The following is a 13,238-nucleotide window of genomic DNA, read 5'->3' as shown; positions in this document are numbered from 1 at the left end:
TATCATTCAGAAGCCACAGGACTTGTTTGGAAAACTGACTCACGTTTCTCTCTCTATAAACACCACACGAATGTTAAACAGGATGAAAGGCCACAGGCATACAGACAAGGCATACAGCAAGTATTGTGGGTTGGTTTATTCATTTTCTCTAGGATTTCTATCTTTACAAAGATGGTATCCACTTCATCTTGGTAACATAGAGTTTTGGCAAAGTGCAACTTTGGGGATTTTTGAATGGTGGTATTTACTGTTTTTCTGTTGGACACATCTTTACTAAATAGATTCAGGAGCTAGGGAGAAAGCTCAGTGGTTAAGGGCACTTACTGCTCTTGCAGAGGACCTGGGTTCAGTGCCCAGCGTCCACATGGCAGTTCACAGCCACCTTTAACTCCAGTATGGCAGCTCACAGTCACCTTTAACTCCAGTTCCAGGGGATCCAATGGCCTCTTCTGGCCTCCTGAAGCACCAGGCATGTACATGGTACATGGACACACATGCAGACAATACACCCATACATGTGAAATAAATACATCTTCAAAGCATTATGAATAGGTTTGAAATGGCATCTCCTGGCGTCACTTTTTCTTGAAATCCATATATATATATATATTTTCCGGGTATAAATGTGGCCTTTTGTCTAGCTGACCCATCCACACATGTTCTCACCTAAAAACATGTTATTCTGAAGTTGCCATACTGAGAGGCAGAACTTGTAGCCAAGGGACAAGGGTCCATTCTGCAAAGCAAACTGATGTTTCTTGGACAGAGCCTGAAGCTGTGCTACCCTGGGACCAGGAGTCAATAAGGCTTGGCTCCTCCCTAGGTGCGGACCGGAGTCCTAAGTGTCGCTGCAGGTAACTCTCAGGCTCACCATCACTTCTTGTGGTGAGTATTGCTTGCTGCCCCCACTTTAGAGTTGGAGAAACAGGGGCTCTGAGAAGTTGGCAACGTCATCCACAGGAGCAGCAGTGAAAAGACCTAGCATTTGCAGAATTCCAACCGTTTCTCCAGCCCTTGCTCTTGACCCTTTTACCGTGAGAATTGTATAGTTTTTCAGATGTTTCTACTTTCACACTTGTTACCTCTGGCTGGGGGAACAGATGGCCCTGGGGTCCTAGACTAGGTCTTTCTATAAAGACCTGGTTTGGAAATGGTTAGAGTCCATGCATCGTGAAGAGAAGTCCTGCTTGGTCAAATTTGGTGCCCGATTGTGATCAGATCATTTCCCGCCTCTCTCCTATTTGAATTTGGGTGATGGGATGTTTCCCAGTTTTCTCTCAACTGATGCTCACTAAAGTTCCATTACACCCCCAGCATGGCCTTGCAGGGAGCATTTTACTCAGGGCTGTTTTGGGAAGTGCGGTGCGGCATCTTTATCTTGGAGGGGTGACTAGAAAGTCAAGCTTCTTCCTTAAACATGAGACACACTACCCCTTCACCTGGGAGTCTAACCTCAGCTAAGCCTGGAGAGGCAACGGTAAAGCCTGAGAGTAAAGGAGCCCTTGGGAGGCTGAGGTAGGAGGATCATGTAGTCAAGGCTAGCCTGGGCTAATGTAATAAGAACAGGCCTGAAGCAAGAGAGAAAAGAAAGCTCACTGCAGGACCGTGCTTGTGATCCCAGCTCATGGGGGAGGCAAGGCAGGAAGAGCATGAACTGGAGGCCAGTCTAGGCTACATACCAAGATTTTTTTTTTGTTATTTAAAAAGCAAAAAAGAAAAATCACAAGAGTGTAAGAGTGGGTATACTGGTTAACAAATCAACACTCTCAGTTACACGTATTCAGGGTTAAATAGGACCATTTTTTTTTTTGCAGCAAGTTTAAAACACAGCCGTTCTCTAACGGACAGTTCTGTGCTTGTAAGACATGTGGTGCCTTGTTGACATGGCCTTGGAGGCCCTTTGGATCAGTTCCAGCCTGCGGTCTAGCCCCACTGACATTCTCTACCCGGCCGCTATCCCAGGTGGCCAGCCCCCTTTCACTTCAGGTAGGGTGAAAGGTGAGTGGTGGCCGCCTTACAGACCCCCGAGGCCTGGGTTTCTGTGTGCTATGGGACTCTGAGATCTTGCAGTTCTGCACTAATGTGCGGCTGAACCTCAGGCCTGGGGCAGGGGGCATTCTCTGACATTGTTCAAGGGAAGAGATATTTCATGTGCTTTAGACTTCTAGACCTTTCTTCCACGTGGATCTCTCATCCTTGGAGAGGCCTGGGCTGCCAGTCAGTGATGGGACACTTGCCTAGAATGTGCAAGGGTTTGATCCCCATCATTGGGGAAAAAAAAAAAAAAAGATTGAAAAAACGGCCTCATCTCATCCAGATGCCTTCTCTCATTTCCACTTCTGGTTGGCGTCTCCTGCCTCCAGCCATCTTGCTTTCGGGAAGAGGCTTGCCCTGATTGTATGTACTGATTGACCCACTTCTTCCATGCTCACACGACACCCCGGGAGCCCCCTCACATCCTCTGCACTGCCGGAGCGGCCTCTCACAAAGCTTTGTCTCTCTCGTACAACTGTGTTCGTTCCCTTGGCCTGCAAAGTGGGGGCATCAATGTCTGTGTGGAATGGAAGAATATGTCTTTTTTTGGCAGGGGAGCCTCTTAAGGAAACAATTCAAGTCGGAAGGAACCTTGAATACTGAAGCTCAGGATGCGCCGAGCTGGGGGCACCCCAAATCCACGTGTGAGGCGGTGGCTAGGGCCACATGGCCAGGGCATCTCAGGCTTCCCAAGCTCTTCATCTTTCCAATGCTGGGAGCATCTCCGTCAGCTCCGTAGGTTTCAAGGGTCCCAACCAAGTGGTGCAAACATTCTTGGTTTGTGTTGGCCGTGACCGCTGCAAAGCAAGCAGCCGGAAGGCTCTGGGGGTGCATGTCGGAGCAGGAATGCAATTCTTCACCCTCGGTGTCACGAGCAGGGCCAGGCCAGCTGTGGAAGGTGTTGTATTTCCAGGTTCTGTCACGGCTGCCTCTGGGCCCAATCATGCTTCCTTTCGGGAACTTGAAGGCCCAGGATCTATCAATCCTCTTTTTTTTTTTTTTTTTTTTTTTTTTGCAAATTGACACTGCTGGGTGGTGGTGGCACACGCCTTTAATCCCAGTACTCAGGAGGCAGAGGCAGGTGGATCTCTGAGTTCGAATCCAGCCTGGTCTACATAGCCAATTCTAGGACAGCCAGGGCTGTTACACAGAGAAACCCTGTCTCAAACAAAACACAACAGCAAATTGGCACTAATTGGTTTGCTCAAGGACAGGGCTGTTTTGAAGCAGGCTCTGGAGCAGTCTCTCCACAAGGATGAGTAGATCTATTCACAGCCATGAGGCCTCTAGCTCGACCACTGACAGTCTCTTGTCTGTTTCCGTCTCAATACTGCACCCCCCCTACCCTCCCCCAAAAATCTGCCAAGTCCTCGATGTAGAGTTTTACATCCTGTTTGGGGGAGCGATTACTTACTTCTTTCTGGGTTCTAAACAAATACTTAAGCACCCATCTGAAGCTTCAGAGGCAGGGCAGGCCTTGAGCTGTGGTGTCTCCCCACAGACTCCCGCGGGGGTCAGCCTGAGGGCACCCTGCCATTCCTGACCTGACCCTGGAGAAATCCATCTAGAGGGCCGTATACTCTGGGTCACTTTCGGCCATCTGTCCTGAATCGGAGTAGCTTGCCTGCAGCCTCTCTCTCCGTAACAGCTTGGTCCAGGCCATCCCCCATGTTGTCTACTTCCTGACGTCACTGGGCTCCGCCTTTCACACTCAGTTGTTAAGTGTATCTGCAAGTGGAGCTGAATGCAGCAAGCAGGGTTTGCACCCGCCGCCATATACACCACTAGCCCGTAAATCCCAGGAGATGGAAACCTGGGTAAGCTTTATCGTTAAGTTGGAATAGCCTGTCCATGGTGAGCCCTTCCAAGGCCGTCAGAGGCAGCCTGGAAATTTCCAGAAAGCCTTGGCTTGAAACAGTCTAAGTATATGCATACACTTTACACCGGAAGCTTCTGGTGTGGGGACGTGGATGATCGTCATCGCAATGGTAACAGAACCAGCATGTGCTCCGAGTGTCACATGCCATGCGTGGAGTGACGGGAGCATGCTTCTGGATGCCATGGCTGCCGGGGCTTAGATGCTGCTCTGTTTCTGGCTTTGCCATCTGTTAAGTCTCTTCATTGTGAGGAGCTCAGCAGAGATCTGACCTGGAGTCCTAGTTCACCTTCTGTGGCTGCGACAAACACCATGACAGCAAGCAACCTGGGGAGAAAAGGGTTAATTTCAGCTTATCGCGGTGGCTCTCACCCCATGGGTCACCATACCTTTGGGGGTCGAGTGACCCTTTCACAGGGGTCACCTAGGGCCATCAGAAAACACAGATATTTATAAATCATAACAGTAGCACAGTTATGAAGTAGCAACAAAAATGTTATGATGGGGGGGGTCACCACAACATGAGGAGCTGTATTAAAGTGTGGCAGCGTTAGGAGGGTTGAGAACCACAGGCTTAGAGGTTATAGTCCACTATGAAATATAGTGAGCCGGGCGGTGGTGGCGCACGCCTTTAATCCCAGCACTCGGGAGGCAGAGCCAGGCGGATCTCTGTGAGTTCGAGGCCAGCCTGGTCTACAGAGGGAGATCCAGGACAGGCACCAAAACTACACAGAGAAACCCTGTCTTGAAAAATAAAAAAAATAAAAAAATAAAAAAAAGAAAGAAATATAGTGGGACTTTTCTGTCCCACCCACCAGCTCCCAAATAACCACACGGAGACTTATTAGTTATGAAAGCTTGGCTTAGGCTTGTTTCTAACTAGCTCTCATAACTTAAATGAACCCATTCCTACTCATCCACTTTCTGCCTCGTGGCTTTATTACCTTCACTCTGTACTGCCCACGCTGCTCTCCTGCTTCTTTCGTGTCTGGCTGGTGACCCTTGGGTGTTGTCTCCGTTCTTCTTCCCAGTCGCCTCTGCCCCGAAAATCCTGCCTAGCTACTGGCCGTTTAGCTTCTTATTAAACCAATCACAGTGACACATCTTCACACAACGATGGCGGGAAGCTGAGGCAGGCGCCCGAGGGCAGACTCTGAAGCAGAGGCCACGGAGGAGCGCTGCTGTGACGTGTTTCCTCTGGCTCGTTCAGCTATGTGAACCAGGCCCACCTGCCCAGGGTGCGACAGTGAGCGGGACCCTCCTATATTAAATATCGGTTGATAAAAACGCCCCACAGACCATGCCCACAGGGCAATCTGACGGAGGCAATTCCTCAGGCGAGGGTCCCTCTTCCTCGGTGTGTCGATAGGTGTTCAAGCCGACACCTGATGAAGGTAGAAGCTGGGGACAGACGTGTATGTCTGTGTATGTGTATGGGGACAGTCTCCCATATCTGACTTGCTTTCTAGTTTGTGAATGAGTCGTGGAGACTGACAGCCGTTGATATGGACAGTACTCCAAGGCCATCCTAACCACCAATTTAACGTCTTCCAAGGAGGCCTATGGAACATTTTTTTTTTTTTTTTTTTTTTTTTTTTTTTTTTTTTTTGGTTTTTTGAGACAGGGTTTCTCTGTGTAGCTTTGCGCCTTTCCTGGAACTCGCTTTGGAGACCAGGCTGGCCTCGAACTCACAGAGATCCACCTGGCTCTGCCTCCCTATGGAACATTTGAGACTTGCTGTCCACTGTTTCTCCTACGCTTCCTCGGATCTTCCTCCCTCGCATTCTTCCGAATTCTTCCAGTCCAGCTCCCAATGCTCACTCTCCTTCAGGACTTCTCCAGGACCTTCTGCAAAACCGATTAACAGGTGAGGACAACCACACAGGTGCAGACCAAGACCAGTTCATCTCAGGCTGATGACCCCTTCCTGACGGCGGCAGCAGAAACAGTTACCAGCTGGATTGATCTTCTATCTCCCCTCTTACACGGCCCTACTTTTCTCGCCAACAAATCTGTCCAATGGCCAAAAGGCTGAAGATGGTAGAGGATGCACCCACGAAGGCTGTGGGCATCACAGAGCCAAGGCTAAGGGACAAGAAGATGGCATCGCGGGCTTTTCATCTCTGAGGACATCAAAGGGGTGGGATTGCTAGGCAATCTTCAAAGAACCTCTCATTCCTAAACAGGCCAAAGGCTGTTTGAGGTTACCAGAGGCTAGCAAGGTTCTACCAATCTTTCTATCCTGGTAGGATATTGACAATATAAAACTTAGCATGTTAATATTTTATGTGGGCAGATGACTGGCATTAAGAACATGTGTTCCCATGGTCTCCAGAGCCTTTCCATCTTTCCCACGAAGGAAGCTTCATACTTTCAAAGAAGAACATCTCTCTCTTTGTATTCCCCTTTCCAAGCCCTCAGTAACCACATTCTGTTTCTACCTTACGGACTGAACTCCTCTAGATGCCCCCATATGAGGAGAATTACACAATAACCATAATGTAGTGATGGGTTCAAGTTACTTAGCATAGTGTCTTCTGGGTTCTATGCTGTGCCAGAATGTTCTTCCTTCTTGAGGCTTGTATTAGTTATCATTCTGTTGCGGTGCTAAAAAAAACCCACAACCAAAAGCAACTTATGGAAGGGTTTTGTTTGTTTGTTTGTTTGTTTGTTTTGTTTTGTTTGCTTATGATTCCACGGGGACAAGAGTCTGTCGTGGTGAGTAGGCATGGCGGCAAGTGGCCTGGACGGTGGCAGGGACAGAGGACTGAGAGGTCTTTAGCCACCAACAGGAAGCAGAGAGCCGGAGCTAGAAGCAGAGCGAGCCTCTAAACTCTGAAAGCCCACCCTCAGTGACAGACCTCCTCCAGCGGGCCTGCATCGCCTTCCCAAGTAGCACCACCGCTGTGGACCGAGGATTCGGATGTCTAAGCCTCATTCAAACCACCACAAGGCTGGACATTCAGTCCACTGGATTTACAAACCAGACCCTGTTTTTGCCATCCATCGATGGATGGGCACTTGAAATAGTGTGAATAGTGCTGTAAAGATCACGAGTGTAGTCATTTGTTTGAGACTGTTTACTTTGAGTATGCGCCCGCTGTAGTTCGAATATGAAAAGTGTCTCCCAAAGGTTCGCATTCAGCCCCGTGGAAGCAAGGAAGTCTCCACACACACACCTCTCAGCAGTAAATACACATGGCGTTGACGTCATCACAAACACACCTGATTCCTAGGCACTTTGGGGAGGTCAGCTCCGTAGGTGCCCTGCAGGTTGGCTGTGGAGAGGCAGGGATGAGGATGCTCCGTCGGACTCTCAGATTTGGAGCACGGTTCACACTAGAGTGGACCTGCTGTTCTTTCAGCCCAGCTGCCAACAGCAACCGGACCCTTATAAACAAGAGTGAGTGAGAACCCCTCGAGACTGGCTTGAAGGGTCCCTAAGAAACACACTCACACTCGTGTCTTCCAGCAGAGACTGGATTCTTGGTCCTCATGTGTATTAGTTACTTTCCGTTGCTATGGTAAAATAGAAGAAAATGTTTATTTGGCCTTAGGGTTCCAGAGGGATAGGAGTCCAGTATAGGGGAGTAGAGGTATAGCGGCAGGAACAGGAAGCTGAGGGCTCACTTTTTTTTTTTTTTTTTTTTTTTTTTTTGAGGCAGGGTTTCTCCGTGTAGCTTTGCGCCTTTCCTGGAACTCACTTGGTAGACCAGGCTGGCCTCGAACTCACAGAGATCCACCTGCCTCTGCCTCCCGAGTGCTGGGATTAAAGGCGCGCGTCACCACCACCCGGCTTGAGGGCTCTCATCTCGAACCACAATCACAGAACAGAGATAGTGAACTGGAGATGGCATGGAGTCTTTAAAACTCCCACAACCCGTTCAGAGTGTGAACTCCATCAAGGCTGCACCTCCTGAACCTTCCCAAACAGCACCACCGACTGGGGACCAGTTCATGACAAACACGGGAGTCTGTGGGGGACATTCTTGTTCCAACCACCGGATGATGAGTCGGCTGACAGGTGGAAGAGCCGGACCCTTGGCAATGCCAGAGAAAGGAAAAGGGCTCTCAGACCACACCAGCGACCGCAGTCTCAGCCAGGCCAGGTGCGCCCTGGAGATCACTGGAGTGAAGCCCCGCGGGGGCCAGCTCTCTGTCTGTCTGTCTGTGGCTGACCTGTCCACTCCTGCCTCCCAGGCCCCTGCAATAACGCCTGGCAGGCTGTGGAATGAATAAATGAATGAATGAATGGCCACCTCTCCCACTCCCCCCCCTCCCCCACCTCCCGCTGAGAACTTCTAGGCCTGGCCTGGAGAAGGGTCTCCTCAAAGGAAGACACAGCTGTGCGACCTCCCTCTACAGTCCCACCCGGGGAGGGCTCCTGTCCTGCTCCGTGCTGGCTAGAGACGGCTCCTGTGGTTTTTCCTCCCCGCCTTTCTCCTGTAATTGTGAGCACAGCAGAGGCAGGAGGAACATTGCAGGGCTCCGTTGGCATGGGACTGGGACAGGTCTACTAGCAAGCACACAGTAAAGATGGCATCTTGGTGGGAGAGACGCCCTCTAGAGGCAAACCTGCACACATCTGCACACATCTGCACGCATGTAACTGAACCCGGGAAGGCTCTTCCAGCTTTCCCTTTTCGAGACCCTCTATTCGAGCCTTTATAGGACATGCTGAAATTAAAAATTCATCAAAAAAAAAAAAAAAAAAAAAAGCCGGGCGGTGGTGGCGCACGCCTTTAATCCCAGCACTCGGGAGGCAGAGCCAGGCGGATCTCTGTGAGTTCGAGGCCAGCCTGGACTACCAAGTGAGTTCTAGGAAAGGCGCAAAACTACACAGAGAAACCCTGTCTCGAAAAAACCAAAAAAAAAAAAAAAAAAAAATCAACTATTAGCTGGGTGGTGGTGGTGCATGCCTTTAATCCCAGCACTCAGGAGGCAGAGGCAGGTGGATCTCTGTGAGTTCGAGGCCAGCCTGGTCTACAGAGTGAGATGCTGGAAAGGCACAAAGCTACACAGAGAAACCCTGTCTCAAAAAACCAAAAACCAAACCAAAACAAAACTTAACTTGGGGTTGGGGATTTAGCTCAGATTTGTTTTGTTTTCTGGTTTTTCGAGACAGGGTTTCTCTGTGTAGTTATGGTGCCTTTCCTGGATCTCACTCTGTAGACCAGGCTGGCCTCGAACTCACAGAGATCCGCCTGCCTCTGCCTCTCAAGTGCTGGGATTAAAGGCATGCGCCACCACCGCCCGGCTAGGGATTTAGCTCAGTGGTAGAGCCTGGGTTCCGTCCTCAGTTAAAAAAAAAAAAAAAAAAATCAACTATTAATATTTGACAAATTAAGGAGGAAGGAACCACAAAGGAACTTGTTATTTGCAATTTAAATTTAAAAATAATTGTAGGGTTTTGTTGTTGTTGTTGTTTTTGGTTCTGGAGGTTGAACCTGGGACCTCCCTCGCACACAGGGGAGCCAAACGCTCTCTACTGCTGAATCAGAACCTCAACTTGGTGTACTTGGGCGGGAAGTGGGGCAGAGGACAGGTTCTCGGTGCAGCCCAGGCTGGCCAAGAATTCGCCGTGTAGCCTAGGCTGACCTCAAACTCACAAAGCCCTCTCTGCCCCTGCTTCCGGGAGTGCTGGGATTAAAGGTATATGCCACCACACATTAAGGGTACAAAAAGTTCGCGTACACTTTTTACAAACGTCAAAAGGCCGTATTTCGAGGCTTTTTTTTTCGGGGAGAGAGAAGAGCTTGGCAAAACCGGCCCCGAGCCTCATTTGAAGAGAGCACATTACGGCTCCCTTCTTAGCCTGTTGCACAGTACTTTATCTTTTTCGCCCCCAAAGGCCTAGCACAATTTGGCGAGGTTGGGCCTTGCCTTTTGCCAAGATGCTTTTATCCAAGGGGGGGGAAACGGACTCTTACTTTGGAAAACACCACGTCCTGTTTGTTTTCTGTTCCTTTAGAAGTCAGCCCTGGAGCGGCTGGCGGCGGCGGCGGGCCCGGCGTTGTGTAACCGCCAGCGAATCACGTTGCCCCCGCCGCTTCCACAGACTCGTAACTGCAGTCGTAAGCCCGAGAGCTTATTCAAAGAGGAGAAACCATCCCAGCCCGTTCCAAGTCACGTGTCCAGGTCACATGGCCTGCCAGCCAGAGAAGCCGGCTGGCAAGCATTAACTAATGCTTTCTCCCAGGGAGAAAAATGCAGGTTTTAAAGAGGCCGGGACTGCAGGATTGCAGTAGAAGGTATCGGGGTGGGTGGGTGACTTCTTCTCGCGAAGTGCTTTCTACAGGAGATGGAAGAGCCCGCAAACACCCCCTCCTGGATTGCTTGCTTCTCCAGAATTGCAAACCTGAGCCGCACAGCCTGCGTTTCCAGACCCGCGGTAGCCAGGGCCGGGGAAGGCTGTCCCAGCGCTGGGTCGATGGACCTCAGAGACCTTCTGGGTTAAAACTTGAGAGCCAGGTGTTCTGTGCCTTAGGAAGTTAGTGCCAGCCGTTCCCGGAGGGAGCGAGAGGGCGGGAGGAGGCATGTGAGCCTGTGGGAGCACTTGGGGAGTTTTCATTACACCGAAATCTTGCGGTTGATAAGACCAGCCGCTGCCTGCCAGGCGGTTTTCTTGCTCAACCGTTGGATTTAGAAGTTTCTTTCTCCTTCTCTGGGTTGGGTATTGTTCCTTGGTGTTTTAAAAAATCTGTGAAGTGGAGTGGAGTTTGTTTGATTGTAGTACAGAAGTGACAATAGTGGCCAGGATGAAAAATGCAAAGCTTTGTTGGAGGGAGGGGATAAAATGCAGAGAAAGGACCTTAGCCAGAAACAAACAAACAAAAAAACAAAAACAAACAAAAAAAACCACGTGCTTTCGAAATCTCAGAGTTCTATTTTTCACATTGTGTAAAAAGTCTTTTTTTTCTTTCAAATACAGTGCAATAAAGAGTCAGTCTTGTGCGGGTGGATCTCTGAGTTTGAGGTCAGCCCTGTCTACACAGCAAATCCCAGGACAGCCAGGGCTACACAGTGAGACCCTGTCTCAAAAATAAGTAAATCAAATGGCCTAGGTATTCTGTTGCCTGTATAGCCCACCAGTTTTTAAATCTCGTTAGCTGATTCAGCGATTCCGTGATCCCACGAGAATATTTTGCTGGGTACTAATTCCCTTTCCTTTGGATTTGCACCCAACAAGGAGACTTACTTATAAAAACTGATTATTCATGAGCCATATTTGTTGTTCAACAAATGCAGTAAAATTTCATGTTTCTTAAATTCTCCAAAAGTCTGAGATAACGTTTTACAAGAATGGGTTTTAATTCAATCTATTGTTTTAAGATTAGCTTTAATAAAAGTAGTTGGTCTTAGAAGATGCTTCTAGTTGCTTGGATAAAACACCATGACCGAAATCTACTTGTAGAGAAAAGAGTTTATTTCTGTTTACAACTCTCTGGTCCCACCATTGCTGAGGGGAGTCAGGGCAGGAACTCGAGGCAGGATCCTGGAGGCAGGAGCTGGCCCGGAGGAACAGTGCTGACTGGTGAGCTCCCCATGGCTTGCTCAACCTGCTTTCTTAAAAAACCCAGAACCACCTGCCCAGGGATGCACCACCCACAGTGGGCTGGGCCTCCCCCATCCATCCTTAATCAAGAAAATCCTCCAAAGGCTTGCCTGTAGGGCAATCTGATGGGGGCATCTTCTCAACCAAGTTTCCACCTTTCCAAATGACCTGAGCTTATGTCCAATTGACAAAACAGCGAACTAGCCCAGCCACCCACATCCTCTCAGAGCTGCCATAGGATTCTGAGATAATATTGAAACATCGAGGCTCTCATTGCTGATGGGGTCATGATTCTTTTTTTTTTTTTTTTTTTTTGCTCCTTTTTTTTGGGAGGTGAGTCTCACATAACCCAGGCTGGTCTCTGTGAAGCTCCTAATCTTCCTGCCTCCACTTCCCAAGTGCTGGGATCACAGGCACGCACCCCCCTACCTGACCAGTGTTTCATCCTCGCTACCCATCACCGGATTAATGGAAGGATGGAAGAATATGAAGAAAGAATCTGGTGGGACGGGAACATACTCTGGAAATGTGAAGCATCGTTCACTGGACTAATCCAATATGCTATGTTCCTTTGGTAAATTGAAGCAGACCAAAAAATGATGTAGAAAAGCAAAGCCTGGCATGATGGCTCAGGCCTGTGATCTAGTGCTTGGGAGTTGGAGGCAAGAGGATCAGGGGTCAGCCAGCAAGATGGCGAATAGCTTTCATCCAGCACTCAGGAGGCAGAGGCAGAGGCAGGTAGACCACCCCCAACCCCCACCCCTGTTGACCCTCAAGGCCAGTTTGGTCTATGTAGCTAGTTCCAGGCCTGCTGGGGCCAAAACAAACAGCAGCAAAGAGAGGATCAGGAATTCAGTGTCAGCCTCAGCCAGTTTGAGGCTAGCCTGGGCTGCCTGAAACCAGGTATCAACCAAACAAAACAAATCCGCATAGCAACCCGTCTGGATTAGTGATGATAAAGATAGAATTTGTGTGACCAAGACAGACGCACACAGGGACTGGAAGCAGAAGTCTGAGGGGCGTTGTGTGTCCAGGCAGGTGTGGCTGAGCGGCATCCATGCTCGGTGAGTGGGGGTGCCTTCCACACTGGCCTCACGCCATCCCCCAGTGCAGAACTGTCTTCGGCACGGTCAGGAGGATTTGCTGTTTCATTTGGCTTCTGACCTGGACTCATCGACGAGTTCACAATAAGAACAGCGCTGCTTTTCTCTCCTTACTGTCTTCACAGAAGGATTTGTGTGCTGTGAGAAAGTGCTCAGGGCCAGGGCTGTGGACATCTGTCCACACACGTCCCGCACGTGACCTCAGTGTCTTCTGCTTGGCCAGCTCCTGCATCGCGTGCTTTTCCATGGCCACAGTAAGAGCACAACACCTCACTGTCACAGGTTCTGTCTTCAGTGACTTGGCACCAGGTGCTTGGGCAGAGCATCGTTGGAAAGGAGAGAAAGCCAGAGAAGAGAGGCATCATCTTCAGTGATTTGGAATCCCTCTAGGCGGGGGGCGGTGGTGCCACGTGCCTTTAATCCCAGCACCCGGGAGGCAGAGGCAGGCAGATTTCTGAGTTCTAGGCCAACCTGGTCTACAGAGTGAGTTCCAGGAAAGCCAGAGCTGCACAGGGAAACCCTGTTTAAAAAAAAAAAAAAAAAAAAATCCCACTGACGGGTTGGAGAGAAGGCCCAGTAATGTAGAGTACTTGCTATGCTTGTGGAGATTCGGGTTTGATTCCCAGCACACACATGGTGGCTCCCAACCACCCATAATTCTAGTTCTGGA

Source organism: Peromyscus californicus, unplaced genomic scaffold (genome assembly GCF_007827085.1).
Source record: "Peromyscus californicus insignis strain IS unplaced genomic scaffold, ASM782708v3 Scaffold_2__1_contigs__length_46816999, whole genome shotgun sequence".
Classification (NCBI taxonomy): Eukaryota; Metazoa; Chordata; class Mammalia; order Rodentia; family Cricetidae; genus Peromyscus; species Peromyscus californicus.
Note: the sequence above shows the minus strand (reverse complement) of the source record.